The sequence below is a fragment of the Toxorhynchites rutilus genome, chromosome 3, assembly GCF_029784135.1.
Source record: "Toxorhynchites rutilus septentrionalis strain SRP chromosome 3, ASM2978413v1, whole genome shotgun sequence".
Classification (NCBI taxonomy): domain Eukaryota; kingdom Metazoa; phylum Arthropoda; class Insecta; order Diptera; family Culicidae; genus Toxorhynchites; species Toxorhynchites rutilus.
In genome coordinates this window covers 62,808,904-62,828,120 of record NC_073746.1, presented here as the reverse complement: position 1 = coordinate 62,828,120, position 19,217 = coordinate 62,808,904, and the positions used below count along the sequence as shown (strand labels likewise).

Below are 19,217 nucleotides of genomic sequence, written 5' to 3'. Positions count from 1 at the left end.
CAATGTTTGCCGGGTCAGCTAGTATAGATATATTTCTGTAGTTATAGATTGATTTGACTTAAGCTTATATTTATGTAGATCATAACTATTTAGACTTGTGTTTAAAAATGATAAATGATGACTCCTTGTCTTCTTCTGCATGATTGAATAAAAAAAAGGATAGTAATGGATAGAAGTTCATACAAGAAACAGATTTTTAATGCATTGCCATTTGATGTACCAAAAAAGAATAAAATACAGATTTTGATCAATGAAAATGCAATATGTTAAGATCCCGTCCGTGCCCCTAGGCTCAGACCCATCAACTTTTTTTGGGTACGAGAAATGTTTCTATGATAGTATGATGAGAGGGTGGGTGTCCCATAAAAATATTATACATATTTCAAACAAACATTTTTTATTACAACCAAACATGACAATTGAAAATTTTCGGAAAACTCTTAGGGAAAATGGGAAAATTCGGAAAATTCAATTCCCATATGTTCTACAATTACATAGTGACAAGCGTTGTTAGTCCATTTAATGTTTGCGTTAACGAAATTGATCGTTGTACGAAAGTGGAAATGGATTTTAATGTGATAAAACGCACTTCTACATCTTCTTCTATCTATATAAATAAAAATTGATCGCCGAATGTGTTGATAAAAGCAAAACTCGTGGAAGGAATTGTCCGATTTAGGGATGTCTTTGATCTATCATATTTTCTGTATCAAACATTTATTTCACGTAACGGAGAAACATGTTACGAGGTCGTTCAAAAAATAAATTTCAGTGCCTCAGAAATCTTACTATAAATAAATTCGCTAAAAAATAAAGCGCGGTCGTCGTGAACAGTCGTAAACGGTCGTAAATGGTCGTATTCTTGACGTAAACACAAACAGAGTGAGAGAGTGAGCAGCTGCAATGTGTTTTTTGTGTGAGAACGAGCCAGCACCCGCAGTACGCAGTGTGTATAACACTGCCCCGTCGGCAATAACACCAAGTCCCAGAAAGCGTCCAAGTCCCCCCAGCATACAGCACACAACAGTTTGTGCATGTGTTCGTTTTCTCACTATAAATAAAAGCGCTTAAAAAATTCGTGTCCAAAAGCGCGGTGTAAATAAACAGAGAGCATGTTTTGTTAACACACAAAGAGAAAGAGAATTAGCAGTGAACAGCTTGCTTTGTTGCACGTCAATGAAATGTTGAAGAAAATCAGCTGAAAATCTGCAAATGCATGAGTAGCCAACACGTAAATCGATTAAAGTGAACAGTGACAAAATTCAACTTATGTCACAAATCTAATCGACAAAAATTTTCTCCTCGGAGGTACTCACAAGAGTAAATATGTGAACTTGCGGTTTGTGAGTTCCTCGAGGCGGTCATATTCCGCCCATTAGGTATGTACCAGGAAGATCGCTCCGCGACATGCCATTGTGGTCCAAGCGCACCGACAAACAGCAATACTGTTCGAATGTTGCCCGGACAGTCAGACCAAATCTATCAGACTGTTGGTCTACGCCGGTACAAGTTGTCGGAAATGATCGATTGGTTCCACCAGGTGATGTGCAAGAATTAAAGCTGGTAGAGCTATTGGCGTTTACGGGACGATCCTACTTTCATGATGAAGGTGAGATTTACAGAATTCGTTTGCATCTCGTTCCCGTTGGGAGACTTGCACACCAAACCCGTCGAGCGCGATTATGTGACCGATGATGTCAAAAATGGTGTCCCAACGTTGAAGGATTTGGGCGTGAATTTGACACTGATCAGTATACAATAATTAAGTTTTATTTGGTGACTTATCGTGTCTTCTATCACATTGGTTCCACTATAGTATGTGAAATTTTAATTCATTAACTAGGGCTCGCATAGAAGTATACAAATAACACCTGGTACATTTTTTTGCTCTTTATTATAGAGACATTAAGCCGTAGGTTGGTTCGTCTCTCACCTGGTATATCGAAGTTACTAATTTTCTACTGTTTTGTTCGCCGGATTAGATTAATTCGCTAAAGTACCGTCGATGGGGATGAGAATGGGTCTAAGCTTGATGTGTAAATACATCAAATTTTGATGAATTACTAAACAATAACTATTTGTATTACAGTAAAGTATTATGCACTGGAAGTAGTGAAAATATATCTCCTCCTAAACGGTTCACAGCTTTCAAAAATATTTGCAATACTTGTCTAGATATCACTAACTGCAATTTCTTTCGATTTGATCCAATCTCACCCCGGTGCTACAAAGAACACGGTACCGTCATCCGGGGAATTGATCAAACGTATTGATGAAAACAAACATAAATTTTCAGATCAATTTAGTTTAATTTAATTTTAAAATTTTTTGATCTGACATGTTCAAGCATCATCTGAAGGTTCTTTTTGCCAATGGCTCTCAACGAATCCCTTATTAAATTGCATAAAAAACAATATTTTTCTAAATAGCATTTTCGTTTTCATTTTCAACTATGGTAAAGAAACATATTTTCAACAAATCAAAACAATATTTATAGACGCTAAACATATTAATCCACTTCTAGCCGATACTTGATGAGTTGAATAAGCATTCAAATACTTGTAATTACTATTCAAACAAGTAAAAAACATACTATTTTACAAAAACAGCACGACGCATGACCAGAACCGAATCCCATCATGCGACATATCGAACATCTTGGTTTGGCAAAACTAGCTTATTGGTGACAATTTCAAGGATTTCACATTAGGATAACCGGAATGGTCTCCGGATGACCTACAGATCAGTGTTCAAATCTCATTCAAATGACCGTAGGTGAAGAAATAATAGATTTTGTATACATTTTTGTGCGTATGACACTAGAAAATCCTGAAAAACATAGATTTATCAATTTCACCCCGAAGTAAAATTTTGAAATTTTCTGCTAAAAATTTTCCAAATTAACGCTCAAGGATTTTTTTCAACAAATTCCATAACGTTTTGTGGCCTTAGCACCAGTACTGATTTCAAAAATAATTAGGTTTAAATCTAACAAAAAGATTCGGAAATATTTACATTTTTCTGAAAATCGTGATCAATTTGCCCCCGGTTTACGGTACTACAAATAACACAACACAAATTAACAAATGCTTTCCAGGCATGGCAATATCATATACACTTCTGTGTTCGGGTATTTTGGTTATTGTTTAAGGTTTATAGGAAGTTGTATTTTCCATTTTTTTAATGCACGAATAATAATTATAACACTGTTGACAGCTGGATCCGTAGTACAGAAGCAACGGGGTGTCGTAGAACAAATTCCAATGAATATTTTGAAGCTTTAAGGCAGTACCTGAGGCGTTGCATAGTTTTTGAAAATTCGAAAAAAATGCCAAAATGGCGGTCTTTTTTAAAAATAAGTTATTTTACATGAATAATCGTTGTTTAGAAGCTCAAAAAAATGGAATAAAGGAATATGAAAAACGGTTATGTAACGCTTCAGATAATCCATTTTTACGAAAAATACTTTTGGGATAACATTTCCTAGGGCATAAGTACTCAAAAATGCAAAAAACAAAAATTCGATTTTTTCGATTTTCCAGATCGGGGTCCCCTCTTGATGGAGAAATGGCTGATATGTTTCTCACAATGCTACTTAAATAGGTTGTCCTACAAATAATAATAAAAATGCAAAACTGTAGAATGAATATGCCATTAAATAACTTTAAAAATCGTTCTTTCAAAGGTTACGAGAGAGTTAGTTTTGCTATCCTCATTGGACTTTTCAAGGTAAGAGGAAAAAGAACTTTGGTGTTTCAAACCTCTATAATAGTAAGAAGAAAATTTAAATTCTATTCTCGCTCTAGCCAGTCAGTCAACAGGCTTCCTCTGAGAATTTTCTGAGAGAAAAAAGAGAGACAGAGAGACAGAGAGATAGAAGACATGCATACACACTACATACATACAACTCCCTTTTCCAGCGCGTTTAAGTGGAAAGATTGAATAATCAATTTGAACAAACCAAACACCAGGGCTCATTTGTTTCAATGAGTATGCGGGAAACTTGGGAAAACATGGGACGGGCCGCTAGTCGCGGATAAATAATGTTAGGACAAAAAACAAGGAGATTTTCGTAATCTACATTTTATTTTCTATTTTTCTACATAATCGCCGTAACGTTCGAGGCATTTTTCATAGCGTGGCACGTTTTCTATTCCGAGCGCGAAGCGCGTAGCGTCCAACTTTTTGAAGTACGATGTAATTGCGACACGAATTTCTTTAGTTTCGAACACCTGTTTCATCACCGGGAAAAGGTAATAGTCGTAAAGATAACAAAAAATTAATTTTGGGCGGGACGAAGTTTGCCGGGTTGCCCATTAGATTTGAAACCGGCATCCAAAAATTTAATACATCTGGTTAACAAGTCAGCAAATAAGCAAGTTAGAAACACAGACGATTGAATGATTCGTTTTTTGTTATATTAGGCTGTCAAAAAAGCCCTGCGGTATTTTTTTTGAATTTTCATTTGTTCATAAAATTAGTTACAATCATCTGTTTTAATTCAAGATTACCTTAGCATGGGTTCCCTCTCATTGCTCGATTCCGGGGAATGAGAAAGCGGACTCGCTAGCTAAGGTGGGCGCTTCAGAAGGCACACTTTTTGAAAGGCAAATTGCCTATAATGAATTTTTTCACATTCCTCGTCAGGACACACTCGTTAGTTGGCAGCGCATGTGGAGTGAAGATGAGTTCGGTCGTTGGTTACACACGATTATCCCTAAGGTCTCGACGAGTGCATGGTTTAAGGGATTGAATGTAGGTCGTGATTTCATTCGCGTGATATCTCGGCTTATGTCCAATCACTACAACCTAAACGCGCATCTCTATCGCATTGGGCTCGCAGCAAACAATCTTTGTGATTGTGGCGATGGCTACCACGACATCGAGCATGTTGTCTGGTCGTGTATCCGGTTCCATGCTGCTCGCTCTCAGCTCTCTAGAGCACTGAGAGCAAAAGGCAGACAATCGGATATCCCCGTCCGGGATATCTTAGGTAGCCGGGATCCTGATCTTCTGCTTCATCTATACCTGTTCCTCAGAAACGCCGATGTCAACGTTTAATGATGTTTCCTTCGTTGTGTCCCCGTTTCATATCCCTCCTAGCGATCGATAAACTTTTACTTAGTCGCAGCAATACATACACACACTCTTTACAGATGCACGGGCCAAAGGTTGTGCAGTCCACTGATCATTCAACAAGAGCCAAAGGTTGTACCGCTCATGACAACTCTACACGAACTGATGATTGCGCCGGCTAGTGACCATTCTATCCTGGATTCCTCGAGTCGAGAAAGACGCACCACGCTAGATATGGGGTACAGACTAGGGAGCGTTGCTGATTAATGGTCAGCTGCATCCCAATAGGAAGTAGCCCGTGTCGGGCACACGTATAGAGCATCGAAGACTGCAACATACCAATTATGAGAACACTTGTAATACTAACCTCGAGCCAACCGCGAGTAATCGGTTACATATTACTAACATAGTTGTAAGACAAAATATGTCAAAATATTGGACTCCCGGCCCCGTCAGGCTAACGCCACATGTGCCTTAATAAAAAATATATTTTGGAAAAAAAAAAAAAAAAAATCTGTTTTAAGTCAAATATGCGCCGTTTTGTTCGATGACTTGTTTCCAACGAGATGCCAACTTCATAATACCCCTGTTATAGAAGCTCGCTTCCTTATTGGCAAAAAACTCGGATAGTCAATTTTCACAGGCCTCTTTTGTGGCTAACTTCTGACTACCTAGCTCGTTCGCCATGGACAAAAACAGGTGGTAGTCACTTGGTGCAAGGTCCGGACTATACGGCGGATGCAAAAGAACCTCCCATCCGAGCTTCCGGAGCTTCTGGCGCGTCACCAAAGAAGTGTGTGACCTGGCGTTGTCCTGATGGAAGACAATGCGGCCTCTGTTTATCAAAGATGGCCTCTTCTTCATGAGTGCTACCTTCAAGCGGTCCAGTTGTTGGCAGTACAGGTCTGAATTGAGCGTTTGGCCATAGGGAAGCAGCTCATAATAGATTATTCCTTGACAATCCCACCAAACACACAGCAGAACCTTCCTGGTCGTTAATGAGGGCTTGGCCACCGTCTGAGCCGCTTCAGCGGGCTTCGACCCTGACCGTTTGCGCTTCACGTTGTCGTAAGTGATCCACTTTTCATCGCCAGTCACCATCCGCTTCAGAAACGGGTCGATTTTGTTGCGATTCAGCAGCGATTCATATGCGTCGATACGGTCAAAGATGTTTTTTGCGTCAACGTGTGTGGCACCCATACATCGAGCTTCTTTGTGAATCCAAGCTTCTTCAAATGGTTAATAACGGTTTGATGACTTATCCCCAGCTCTTGGCCGATGCTACGGCTGCTACTATGCCGGTCTTTCTCGGCTAATTCAGCGATTTTGTCGCAATTTTCGACGACAGGCCTTCCGGAGCGTGGCGCATCTTCGACGACCTCTACACCAGAACGAAAACGTTGAAACCATCATTGTGCGGTGGAAATGGAAACTGTATCGGGTCCATAAACTGCACAAATTTTATTGGCAGCTTGAGATGCATTTTTGCCTTTGTCATAGTAGTACTGTAAAATATGTCGGATTTTCTCTTTATTTTGCTCCATATTTGCGACACTATAACTCAAGAATGACTTAACCAAACAAAACACTGTCAAGGACTATATTATAGCGCGCAAAAATACCTTTCCAACAAGCTATAGTATGACTCGATACAATGAATACAACTAGAACTACGCGCTTACAACGATACCTCGCGGAAATACCGCAGGACTTTTTTGACAGCCTAATATCATTCATTCTAAAGAGTTTTAAACAGTTGGATTGACAAAATTGATCAAGTTTTCTTGATCCTATTTTAACCATTACGGCCCCAACCACAATATGTATTTGAGTTTCTAATTACATACAGCATCCAACGAATAAAATTGGCCTGATATTGCGTTCCTCTTATATCGCTGCTGATGGAGAGGTTTCGTTCGTTAGCATTTCAGATAAATAATCGATTCGATAAGATATAATCCCCAACCTCGGTTTGTTTACCCTGAATGTATACGAACCAGGGACGCCAACTGTGTTCACACAACTCGACGAAAAGAACCGCAAATTCATACTTCTCTGCCATTTAGAAGAAGCAAATCCCGATTTCAGAGAGTCTTGGCCTCGATTTTCGAGTTTCGAGTTGCTACGATAGTTTCGTTCCGGGAATCGTTGGACACACACACACACTTGGGCACAGAACATACATGCAGAGGGAGAATGATATTTGCACAACCAGTTCTAGCCGGGCATCAGCATCCAGCCGGAGCAGCCAGCGATTGCATAAGAGCGTGATGATAATAATGGATGAGACTTGATTTTCAGCGATGTCTGCCTTAAACAGAGCGGTCACATGTGAACATCTGACAACGTAAAGGAACTTTTCTCTTGGCTGATTTGGTCTATTTGAATAATTCATGGCGTTCGTTATGAGTGTATATATAAAAGCGAACATCTTGAGCAAATAAGTGGCAGTACTTGATGCGTACTCGTCGCTCGACGAGAGCAACATCGCCGATGGAGCCGGATGGTCGATGATAGAATAATAAGTTAAACGGGGGGGAATCTCCCGCTGGCTGTCGTGAAACCAATCTGCGAAACTAGTGCGATGTTATGCTTCTGTCTACCGGCGAATATTCATGCTTACAATACCTTTGCTATGAGCTTGGGTTCAATAAACAGTGGGGCATTATGTAGGATCGATTCATTTTTTGCTGATTTTGCTATTGTATTGATATAATCGTTGTGAATCAGATTGCACCACATAATTTATTTTCGTTGATGGATTGATTTTGACCCGCATTGTTGAGAGATATCTTTAAATAGAATTTGCATGACACAATATCCTTATCAAATCACCCGGTAATATACCCAGCTACAAACAGTGGATCGAGTTCTGCCCCATTCGCTCAATTAGTTTTCAACTTTATTCTCGTGGGTTTCGCACATGTATAAAAAACACACCAAACAAAATCATCGTGTCATTTATTTCATTTATTCTCTTCTCGAAATTCACAAACGGGCTCAAGCATCCTACACACAAAAAAAGTCTCGCCGTGAAATTTATAAGTGGACGACAGAAAGCCACACCGAATATCCAATCATCTGCGATTCTCTTCTCTCTCCACTACACAAGTGTATGAACTTCTACCGCATTCATCTCAATTTTCGCCAACCAGAGGATGACACAAATTCCAACGAGTGTCGCATAATACACATACCTACTACAAGTAAGTGATGGGGTAGCTAAAAATTTCAACTAATAAAAAAGGTATATGACCTATTTCCCATCACTTCTAAATTTGAGATGATTAATGAGTTTCAAGGGTAAGCGGCGAATGTTGGTGTGGTGGTGTTATTCTGGGGCATGTTGTTGTTCTGTATTAGAAAAAAAAATAACTCGTTGCTTTCAATTCTTCAGTTCTATACAACACAGATCTTTATGCGGGGAAGTGTGTTCATGGCAAATTTAGTATGTTGAGGTTTTAGGGTGCAATGAATGCTTCCATGATGGTTAGACTCTCCACCCTCCTCTCTAAGGGAGAGCTGCCATACATATGAAACAAAAATTTCTGCATTACTCGAGAATTAAACAAGCAAATGAAACCAAATTTGGCATATTGAGGTTTTAGGGTGCAATAAATGATTCTATGGTGGTTAGACTCTCCACCCCCCTCTCTAAGAGGGGCTCCCATACAAATTAAACACAAATTTCTACATTACTCGGGAATTAATCATGCAAATGAAACCAAATATTGAGGTTTTAGGGTTCAATGAATGTTTCTATGATGGTTATACTCTCCACCCCCCACTCTAAGGGGGGGGCTGCCATACAAATGAAACACAAATTTCTGCATTACTCGAAAATTAATCCAGCAAATGAAACCAAATTTTGCATATGAAGATTTTAGGGTGCAATGAATGTTTCTATGATGTTGCCATACAAATGAAACAAAAATTTCTGCATTACTCGAGAATTAAACAAGCAATTGAAACCAAATTTGGCATATTGAGGTTTTAGGGTGCAATAAATGTTTCTATGGTGGATAGACTCTCCACCCTACTCTGTAAAGGGGGGGGGGGAGGCATTCGATGTGGCATCGTGAACCTTCACGAAAGCTTTCCTGGACGAAAGGTACGATTCTATCCAGCGAACAATCCACGAAGGAAGACCGAGGTGGCTCAGTTTTGTGATAGCGAGACCATGAGGAACTTTGTCGAACGCCTTGGAGAAATCGATATACACGGCATCAACTTGACGACGCTTCTCGATGGCATCAACCAGAGTGTTAGTGAAGGTCATCAGATTGGTAATGGTGGAGCGTTTCTTCATAAACCCGTGCTGAAATTCCGAGATTAACGATCGGACTGCCGTGTACAGCTTATCGTGTAGCAGTCTTTCCAGGACTTTCGCCAAACAGTCCAGTATCGAGATTGGACGGTAGTTTTCCACGCTGTGAATGTTTCCAGATTTGAAGATCGGGGTTATGGATGCTAGCTTCCATGACTCAGGAAAGACGCCGTCAAGAAGTGATCGATTGAAAATAAACTTCACAGGGATGGTCAATGATGCAGCACAATTCCTAATGAAGGAAGGTGGAATTCGATCCGGACCAGGACCTTTCGAGGCGTCAACAGAAGAGAGGGCTTTGAAAATATCGTCGTGGCTGAAGGTGATTTGCTGTAGACGAATATCCAAACTCGGCAAGTTATCGATGTATTCCTGCGGAGTCGGAGCCTGATCGACTTCGTAAACGGTTCGGAAGAATAAATAAATAAATAAATAAATATAGTAAAAGGTAAATTCAAATTTTGGCACATCTTTTATACAAATCATGGTTTCCACGGTGGTAGAGGTCTGGATGTTTTGAATCAAACTAATTTTAGTTTTCTTCCTTAGAAAGAGTCAACGCCAAGGATCGGGACAAATAGTAATCTGAGGGAGCACCGCCTGAGGCGGTTGGCGGTTGAGGAAGATCCTACCATTAATTAACTTTTTACAAATAATTCTTGGCGAATCCATGATTTGCGTAGTTTTGTAGAAGCAACTAAATATGGCTGATTCGTGATATATTCTTGCCCTCGCGAGAACAATACACAAACTGGTCACTAAACCACAGGTTATATATTTGTTACAACAACACCAGCAATATCTATCGTTGGCAGCGCATAAAATCACACAATGCGTATGTGTGATTCAGTCGTACACAATCATACATCTCATGCATCATGCATCATTTCATCGGGTTCGAGAACAAAAATTAAAAAACTATGAAATTTTCACTGCAAAGTGATATGTTTCATTCACACACTATCGACTCTCTCAGACTTTGAGTCGAACAAAAACTGTGTGACTGTTTGCTGTTCACTCGTTGAAGCGAGAACAGATTGAAATCACAAATGACATTTCCTTTTATATTCCATCCGGTAAAAAGGCATCGCTTACGTTGCCATATTTTACTACTTCTCTTCTCTTGTACTGCGTTTGCATTTCGCGCGTGCGATTTATGCGCGACTGATTTGCACAACAGGCTTGATAATGGTATATGGTATATAGAAACTGCGCCACGCAGCTAGATTTGTTGCCCGTTATAGACGGCGCGCGTAGGTGAGCACAGAAAAGCTAAAACAAATACAGTAGAACCCCGATTATCCGCGAAATAGTCTGGCTAGGCCACCGCGCATAACGAAAATCGCGGATAATTCGATAAAGGACTAAAAATGGAGTGCAAACACGAAAAAAAGTTATTTCTACGCGAAAACTATGTTTTATTAATATAGAAATCATTAAACTATCTAATTGTAAGGGGTTGTACACCAGTGGTCAGATAATGTGCAAGTCATGACAAAAAATAAGAGAGCAAGCTCCGTCCTCTCACTGACAAATTTCGGGAAACTCTATAGAATTACTATGGAACTCGCTTTCGCGAATAAACCGCATCGCGGATCATCCGCTCGCGGATAATCGGGGTTCTACTGTATATGGGGAATGAGAATGCTTTCTATTTTCATCATTTCAAATCAATTAAAGATTAGAAAATTATAATGAAAAGTATATCAAATATATTTTAGGGAATTTCCCGATTCGATTGTTAAGCAAATTATTAAAATCTGTTCGCAGCAAAAATAGTTATTAACATTAACATTATTTCATAAAACTGCGACCTGTTTTCTGATTCGGTAACAGTAATTCATACTTTACATATACATTGATAGGGACTGTTAGAAATAGAATAGTGCAACAACAATCCAACAAGCAATAAGCGCTCGAAATCGAATATTGTTTCGTGATCCGACCGATGGAAACTTTTTCAATTTGGTACCTCCCATATGTTCTCCAAAAACATGATCCTACGTCAATATTATTGATACCAAATAAATCTTATATTGATCAGACTTCGTTCTCTTGTTGGTTCTGAATTTCAAACCCTGATCCTAACTTAAGATCTCATCTTCAGAGTTAAAACCGATTTCAGTTTCGATGCAGGTCCTTTAAATGTCAAACGACGATCTAAATTAGAGCAGCAACGAGAGAAGGCAGAAAAAATAATATATAATTAGAAATAAAATGTACAGCTTTTATTTGATTGATAGAAACAATCATGTTTACTACGATTTTAGGATATAGGTTCACGTTCATGCTCTCCTTTTCATTCTTAAAAAACATTTCACAAAAATCGTGGAAATCGTGGTTTTCGAAAAAAAAAATTTGGTGCCGAATGTCTTAAATTGGCATGAAACGTCGTGATCTAGTGTCATCTCGAAAACAACTTTTTTGTCATAAATCGGTATTTTGTTTTTTTAGTTTTTTTCGGAATACGAAGCGAAAAGTATGGTTTTGGGTGCCAATGAAAATAGTTATTTCGATTTTTCATTCGGAACTTGCTATGAAATGTTGATTTGCAAGTTAATATACCCTGTGTAAAATATTAGCTCATTCGGACTTCATTTAATGGTGTCACAAACGTTAAAATTTGAGTTTTTTTTTAAACGAAAAATCACCGAAAATCATGGTTTGCAAAAAAAAAAAAAAGGTGCCAAATGCCTTAAAATTGCATTACTCGTCGAAATTTACAGTTATCTCGATTTTTTTTGTCCGAAAAAAATGTGGCACTTAGTGGTTTTCCGCCTGGAAAATCGATTTTTGATAAAAAAAAAAATTGAGATTACTGCAAATCTCGACGTGTCACGCAATTTTATTTTAAGACAATTGGCACCAACAACTTTTTTAAAAACCCCGATTTCTGGTGATTTTTCGGTTTTCAAAAAACTCAAATTTTAGCGACACGAGTAAATAAAGTCCAAATGAGCTAATATTGGGTTGGGGAAAAAGAAATGTCGTATATTGTCAATATATGGCAACACTTAAACATATCTTGTATTGTACTTATCGCATTGGGTCATACTATACGGTTATTTAAAGACACTACAATCTGTGCTACAAGTGTCGTTTTGACAGTGTTGTGATTGTCATTTTCAGTCTCAAGTTATAGCGCGTCAAAGATGGAGTCCACCAAGCAAGAAATTCGCCATATTTTATGTTTTCACTACCTGCGAGGTAAAACTGAAACGAAGGCGGCCGAAACAATTCGTGTAGTTTATGGACCCGATACTGTAACGATTCGCACAGCACAGCGTTGGTTTGATCGATTTCGTTCGTAGTGGCTGTCGAAGATACACCCCGTACTGGTAGGCCAATCGTCGTGGAAGCCGATAAAATCGTTGAAATCATCCAAATAGACCGGCATGTGAGCACTCGCTCGATTGGCCAGGAACTGGGTATAGACCATAAAACCGTTTGGAACCATTTGCAGAAGATTGGATTCCAAAAAAAGCCGGATGTATGGGTGCCACACGAGTTAACGCAAAACAAATCTTTTAGACCGAATCAACGCCTGCGATGCACTGCTGAAATGGAACGAACTCGACCAATTTTTGAAGAAGATGGTGACTGGTGGTGAAAAGTGAATCACGTACGACAACCTAAAGCGAAAAAAAGTCGTGGTCGAAGCGCGGTGAGCCGGCAAAAACCATCGCCAAGCCCGGATTGACGACCAGGAAAGTTTTGCTGTGTGTTTGGTGGGATTGGAAGGGAATCATCCACTATGAGCTGCTCAACTATGGCCAGACCCTCAACTCGGTTCTCTACTGTGAGCAGCTGGACCGTTTGAAGCAGGCGATTGATCAGAAGCAGCCAGAAATGATCAATAGGAATGGTGTTGTTTTCCATCAGGACAACGCTCGGCCTCCCACATCTTTGATGACCCGCCAGAAGCTACGGGAGCTCGGATGGGATGTCCTATTGCACCCACCGTATAGTCCGGACCTGGCTCCAAGTGATTATCATCTCTTCCGGTCCATGCAAAATGCTCTTGGTGATACTAAGATGGCCTCAAAAGAGGCTTGCGAAAACTGGATGTCTGAGTTTTTTGCAAATAAGAAGGGGGCTTTTATAAGGGGAGGATAATGAAGTTGCCTTCTAAATGGAAACAAGTTTGCGAACAAAACGGTGCATATTTGACTTGAATTGGATAATTTTAAGTATGTTAAATAAAGCGTCAAATTTCGATCAGAAATACGACATTTCTTTTTCCCCAACCCTATATTTTGCATAGGGTATATTATCGTGCAAATCAACATTTCGTGGCAAGTTCCGGATGAAAAATCGAGATAACTATTTTTATTGGCACCCAAAACCATAGTTTTCGTTTCGTACTCGTATGTCCCAGAGTGCCGATTTTTGACAATTTTTTTACGTGATGACACTAGATTTCTACGTTTTATGCCATTTGGCATTGAACATTTTTTTTTTCGGAAACCCCGATTTCCTTTACACCCCCCCTTGGGTAATTTTTCGATTTTCAAAAAACTCAAATTTTGACAGCTTTGCCCCACTCTCTCTTAAGTCCGATTGAGCTGAAATTTGGCATATGATGTTTTTTAGAGGTGATGAGCATTTTGTGAAGGGTAACTTTTTGAATTTTTAGGGTCGATTTTTTCCCATACATTCATTGACACCCTAATGCGCACCCATTTCTCCAATACTGAAGCACATCCCAAATGAATGGACGAATAATATATCTGTTAATTTACGCTGCTTTGTTATTAATGAGCTTGGGACAAATCGTATAGGACCACATCCTTCAAACAACTCTGTTTTTCCAATCGTATCATTTTGGTCAATGCCTCGAGGGAGTGTGCGTCCCTCGGAGGCTGACCTATATGAAACAATCATCGGATTCGCTATCGATTTCTCTCGGGTGAACTACTGAACCATGTTTCAGTGGGTATCGTGCTGAAGTGTGCTTCAACAACAGAGGTAGAAATATATGTGAACACTGGTAGACTCATCCGGCGGAGAGAACACCCGCGTGCAAATTCCTCGATGCATTAACCCCGTGCGGATGGTTCACCATCAATTGAAACGTATGTGGAACATCGGTTGAACTCGAATGACCGAGAATGCTTTGAATACTGCTGAGAGCATTTGGCAGTCACATGAAGCTGGATAGTATAATTCACCAGCGGGACAAGTGTGAAATGGTTGTACACATTTTACGCTCCATTCTCCGTTTAATTGTAATTACATAAGACACCGGGGCTGGGGCAGGCTTGAGTGCCTGAAAACAATTAGTGCGTGTGTTTTATATGTTGTCTAGTCGATAAATGAAGCTGTTTGTTTTTGCGTTACGATTTTTTTTAATGAGTGGTGGTTACACTGTGGTGACCGAGCAAGGCAGAAACGTGAATGAATTATCGCCGGAGATGATCTTCACCCTGGCTGGCTTTCTGGCTGGCTGGCTGGTGTGTTAATTGATCTCATGCCGAGGAGGCGCGTATCTCTCCCTATTGTTTTTCAAGAATCAATGTGTTCTAGCAGTCGTCTACACACAGTTCACACGTTTCGCGATGTGTGGGGGAACTGTTCAGACCGATAGATTTTCATTTTCTTCCACTTCAATTACCGAGAAGAGCTGCGTGAGGACCCAATGCGCCTCCAAAGCTAATTAGCGAGGTCTAACTTGTCTTTGACATCTTGTATATATAGTAGTGGAACCGTGCTGACGTGAATGTTTTGCTTGCCGGATAGGTTCGTCATAACAATGAATCATGTTCGTGCGCCGAACTGTTGTGTCTATGTGATTAGTGTCATCGATTGATGGCAAGCATTGAACTCGAATTCCAGCGGGTGTTAGCTGTGAGGGTGCTTTGGTTAGGTATGCTGGCGATAAATAGATAAATATTGTCCCTAAGTTTCAAATTTGTACTGTCTGTATTTCATAGTTCTATCTAACTAGGGATTGTTAACCGGTTTTACCAGTAATACCGGGTCATTTTTCATTACCGAAGTACCTGTAATTTTACAAATCATTAACCGGTAATTTCGGTAATTTTCATTTTTACACCATAAATAAAATTCGCCTTTATGCCGTTTTGTAATATTACTCGAGAATCAAAATAAGATCCAAAAAACCAACTGGCAGTGTTGCGCCGATTCTACAATCTCCGATCTTCAGTTCAAAAATCGCTGCTCGATCCGAAAACGAGACACATGATAAGCTTCAGCGATGAAGAACTGACAACGATAAAGGAATAGGTAGATCTCCTGGTACCAGTCCTGGCCGCTGTTGAACTGCTATGCCGGATGAACTGCACCCTTTATGAAGTTGACGTCGAAACGCAATTTATGCTAGAACAGTTATCGGAGCAGCTGCTCGAAGCCCTGATCGAAAGGATTGCAGAAGAACGTTTCGTATGTGCACATTTGTTCGCGTATATGAATATATGAAGACTTCGGCGTCTTCTATCAAACGTCAGGGACTTTATTAATCAAGCAGGCATTTGAAATTGTTCGTGACTTGATAAAATTTGACGTTTATGATTCAGTAGTTGGACAACAGGAGGGAAAATCATCTGGACGATGCAGAATCTGCAGAACAGTATAGCATCAAGCAAGTCCAAGCTCAACGTCTATAAACGGATTGATGAAAACCTTCAGACAAGAATTTTTGTACAGAGGCCATCAGAGGTAAATACATGGCAGTGGTATTCAATGCTCTTCGTACTGTACGCCCAACATAATTGGACGCTGAATGTACGTTTTCCTCTTCTGGAATTTTCGTTAAAGAGTTTCGATCTAGATTAGAAGATTACAAAATTAACATTCCTTTTGTCCCTAAGCATCACTTTAACCAATAAACTAAATAGCAAAAACTAGCAAAATGTTTTCTTGTCCACTAATCATTATCAATAAAAGCTGTTTCTTCAAGAAAATGGTTTATTTCAAAGTATTTTTTATCGGTAATTTACCGGTTTTACCAGTAATGAAATTCCTATATCTAACGTTAACGAACTTGGAACCATTTGTAACATGGCGCCAGTCCAGGGGGAATATTTCGATTAAATTAAATTTCTCATTCTGGCTCATTTTGGAATTTGTTGATACTGGGTCAATGTCATGCACAGAACAGATAAAGAGTGTCCACGTTAAATTTCGGACACCAAGATGATGCCAGTAAAACAAAAATTTACGTAATACAACAAAACCGATTGTATATTTCAGTAAAATGGACTTATATCTAAAACAAGGAAAGTTTTCTAAAACAAGGAAAGTTTTCTAAAACAAGGAAAGCGATGTTAATTACGTTGTCTGTAAAATTCACGAACTTTCCTGGCTTGGAACATCTGCCATTAGGTTCCGTACAGTATCTGGCGGTGGCGCTTTTCCATCTCCTCTTGGAATCATTAATGCCATTCGCTTTCTTCTTAGTTTCGAATAGTTTTCGCTTAATCAGAGCTCAATACTATACCACTGGGCGAAGTTCTGGACAGTTCGGTGGATTTTTTGTTTTTGGCACATATTTGACCTCATGTGCATTATACCATTCCAGGATGGATTTTGCATAGTGACAAGAGGCCAAATCTGGCCAAAACAACGCCGGAGAGTCGTGGCTTCTTATGAATGGTAGCAACCGCTTCTGGAGACATTCCTTCTCGTAGAAATCTTTGTTGATAGTGCGGATAGAGACGAAAGATTTGGATTTTCGGCCACAACTGCTTATGGCCTGCCAAGTACTTTTTGGGGAATTCAGACTGCTTCTTGGTCCGGAAACATTCGGCTACGGCATTCCTTCGCATTGCAGTATAAAAAGCAAGACCCGGAAGTTGTTCGAAGTCTTCGAGAACATAAGTTTCATCGTCCATTAGGGTGCATGAACAGTTTTGCAAAAACTGGGTGTAGAGCACCTTAGCAATGATGGCAACCTCCTTTCGGTCCATCTGCCGGGAGCATACTTTTCGATTAGTTCCGCTTCCAACCTTCCGATCCACAGTTAAGTCCACTGAAAGAAAAGTGTCAGAAATTTAACGTGGACAGGTTTTACAAGATATTCATTGTTACTTGTAGACAACAACATGAAAGCAATTCCTTTTATTTAATTAGCAAAATGCGATAGAAAATCAACTCAGCCGATACCACAAAAAAATAACATCAAACTGACAATAGTATTTAGAGTAATTCAACAGGAACCGTATTACCATAATAAGCAATGGCAGAAATTTAATTGTTCTAGCGAAGTTTCGAGAGAAACCCGCCCAGAAAAATTGTGATTATAGACTCTACAAATTCTATTGAAACGTCCATGAAAAATAGGCCAATAACGTATAGAGTAATCAGCCACAAAAACTATGGTTGGGATATACCTGAGATATAACCGCAATGATGACGTAGGACCACCGTTGCCGTTTCAATGTTTTGATTAATTTATTGATTAAACCAGTGATTCAATAAAACAATTCGTTCATTTATCGTGGACTACCAAAATATGTCAACGGTTCAATGTATTTTACATTTCCTTTTGAAGTTATTGCATTTCCCAAGTGAACGTGCTTCTCGTGGACTGATTTGATGAACTCCAGGCACTCAGTTTTGATTTCGACATGTAAGTTGAACGTATATTGCTCAATCGACGTTATCGACGTGATCGCCACCAATTGTTAACAACATTTAGCCAAACGGAACGGTAGAACAGTAGAAGTTCAGTGAGCTGAAGACATTAAGGAATATCTTCCAAGGCAGTCTTGAATAACCGAGCCAAAGTGTTGTGTTGATACCGCTTTCGAAGTTCGCACACATTCCGGAGTGCAAAAATGCATGCGGGTACAAAAAAAACCTACACCTTGCATACATTTGCAATGCCGATTTTCCAAGACTCCTTTTCTTTTTGAAATCTTTGTTGATGAAACTCATTTCGATCTGCAGAAATGCATGCGAGTGCAAAAGTATCCGCATCTTGTGTTAGGAAAACAAACAAATTCCAGCGAAAGTACATCAACCGCTGCGTAATAATAACCAAGTGGATTTTCGAGTGGGCACCCGCTTATATACATATACGTGTGATATCAATAGCATGTTTTTCAAAACAGCAATTTTAAAGCTATTGAAACATGTTTTCGGATCAATAAGTAACAACTATATAACGCGTAGACATTTTATCTTTCGAATGAAGTACTCATCATACCATTTCGTTCAGTTGTTTAGGATGTACTAAGGCTCATAGGGCCTTATTCCCGAATACACTACACGTGAAAACAATGTGAAAGGAGTACAACCTTATTCCGGTTTACACGCAACTGTAAACATTTGGTAGAATTCATTATGAACACACCGAGTTCATCCATCGATGTTATTCTGGTTTACACGCTCTCGATTCCTCGTACTCATCGTAGTGGCTGATCATATTCTTTTTTGACACAACTCGTCCACTACTCGTAGATAACCAAAACAAAATACAACTGATATTTCCCCTAGAAACGACATTGGAAATGAACATAGGCGCCCTTATTCCCGCATCCACTTACACTTACGTTTTCACTACGTATGCATCTTCACTTCACTTTTTTGCACCCTCAGATCGTGAAGTGTAAACATAAACTCCGTGTATTGAACACAAAAGTGGAGTGGAAACTAGAATGACCCTGTGTTCATTTTCAATTACGTCTTCTCTCAAATAAACGTGAAAACAAAATACAAGAAATCTCTCTGTTTACCCTGACAAGAGAGTGTGGTGGAAACCAGAAAAACTCCGAGGGTCATTCTGGGTTCCACTCCACTTTCTACACCGAATTCATTTTTACACTTCACGATCGGTGGAAACCGGAATAGG

At 39.5% G+C, this 19,217-nt stretch overlaps 1 protein-coding gene across 2 annotated transcripts in view; it reads left to right on the top strand.

Annotated features, from left to right (window-relative positions):
• Positions 1-19,217, top strand: part of LOC129775040 (protein kinase C and casein kinase substrate in neurons protein 3) — a 116,116-nt gene that overhangs the window by 28,836 nt on the left and 68,063 nt on the right. The gene's annotated exons all lie outside the window — the stretch shown is intronic.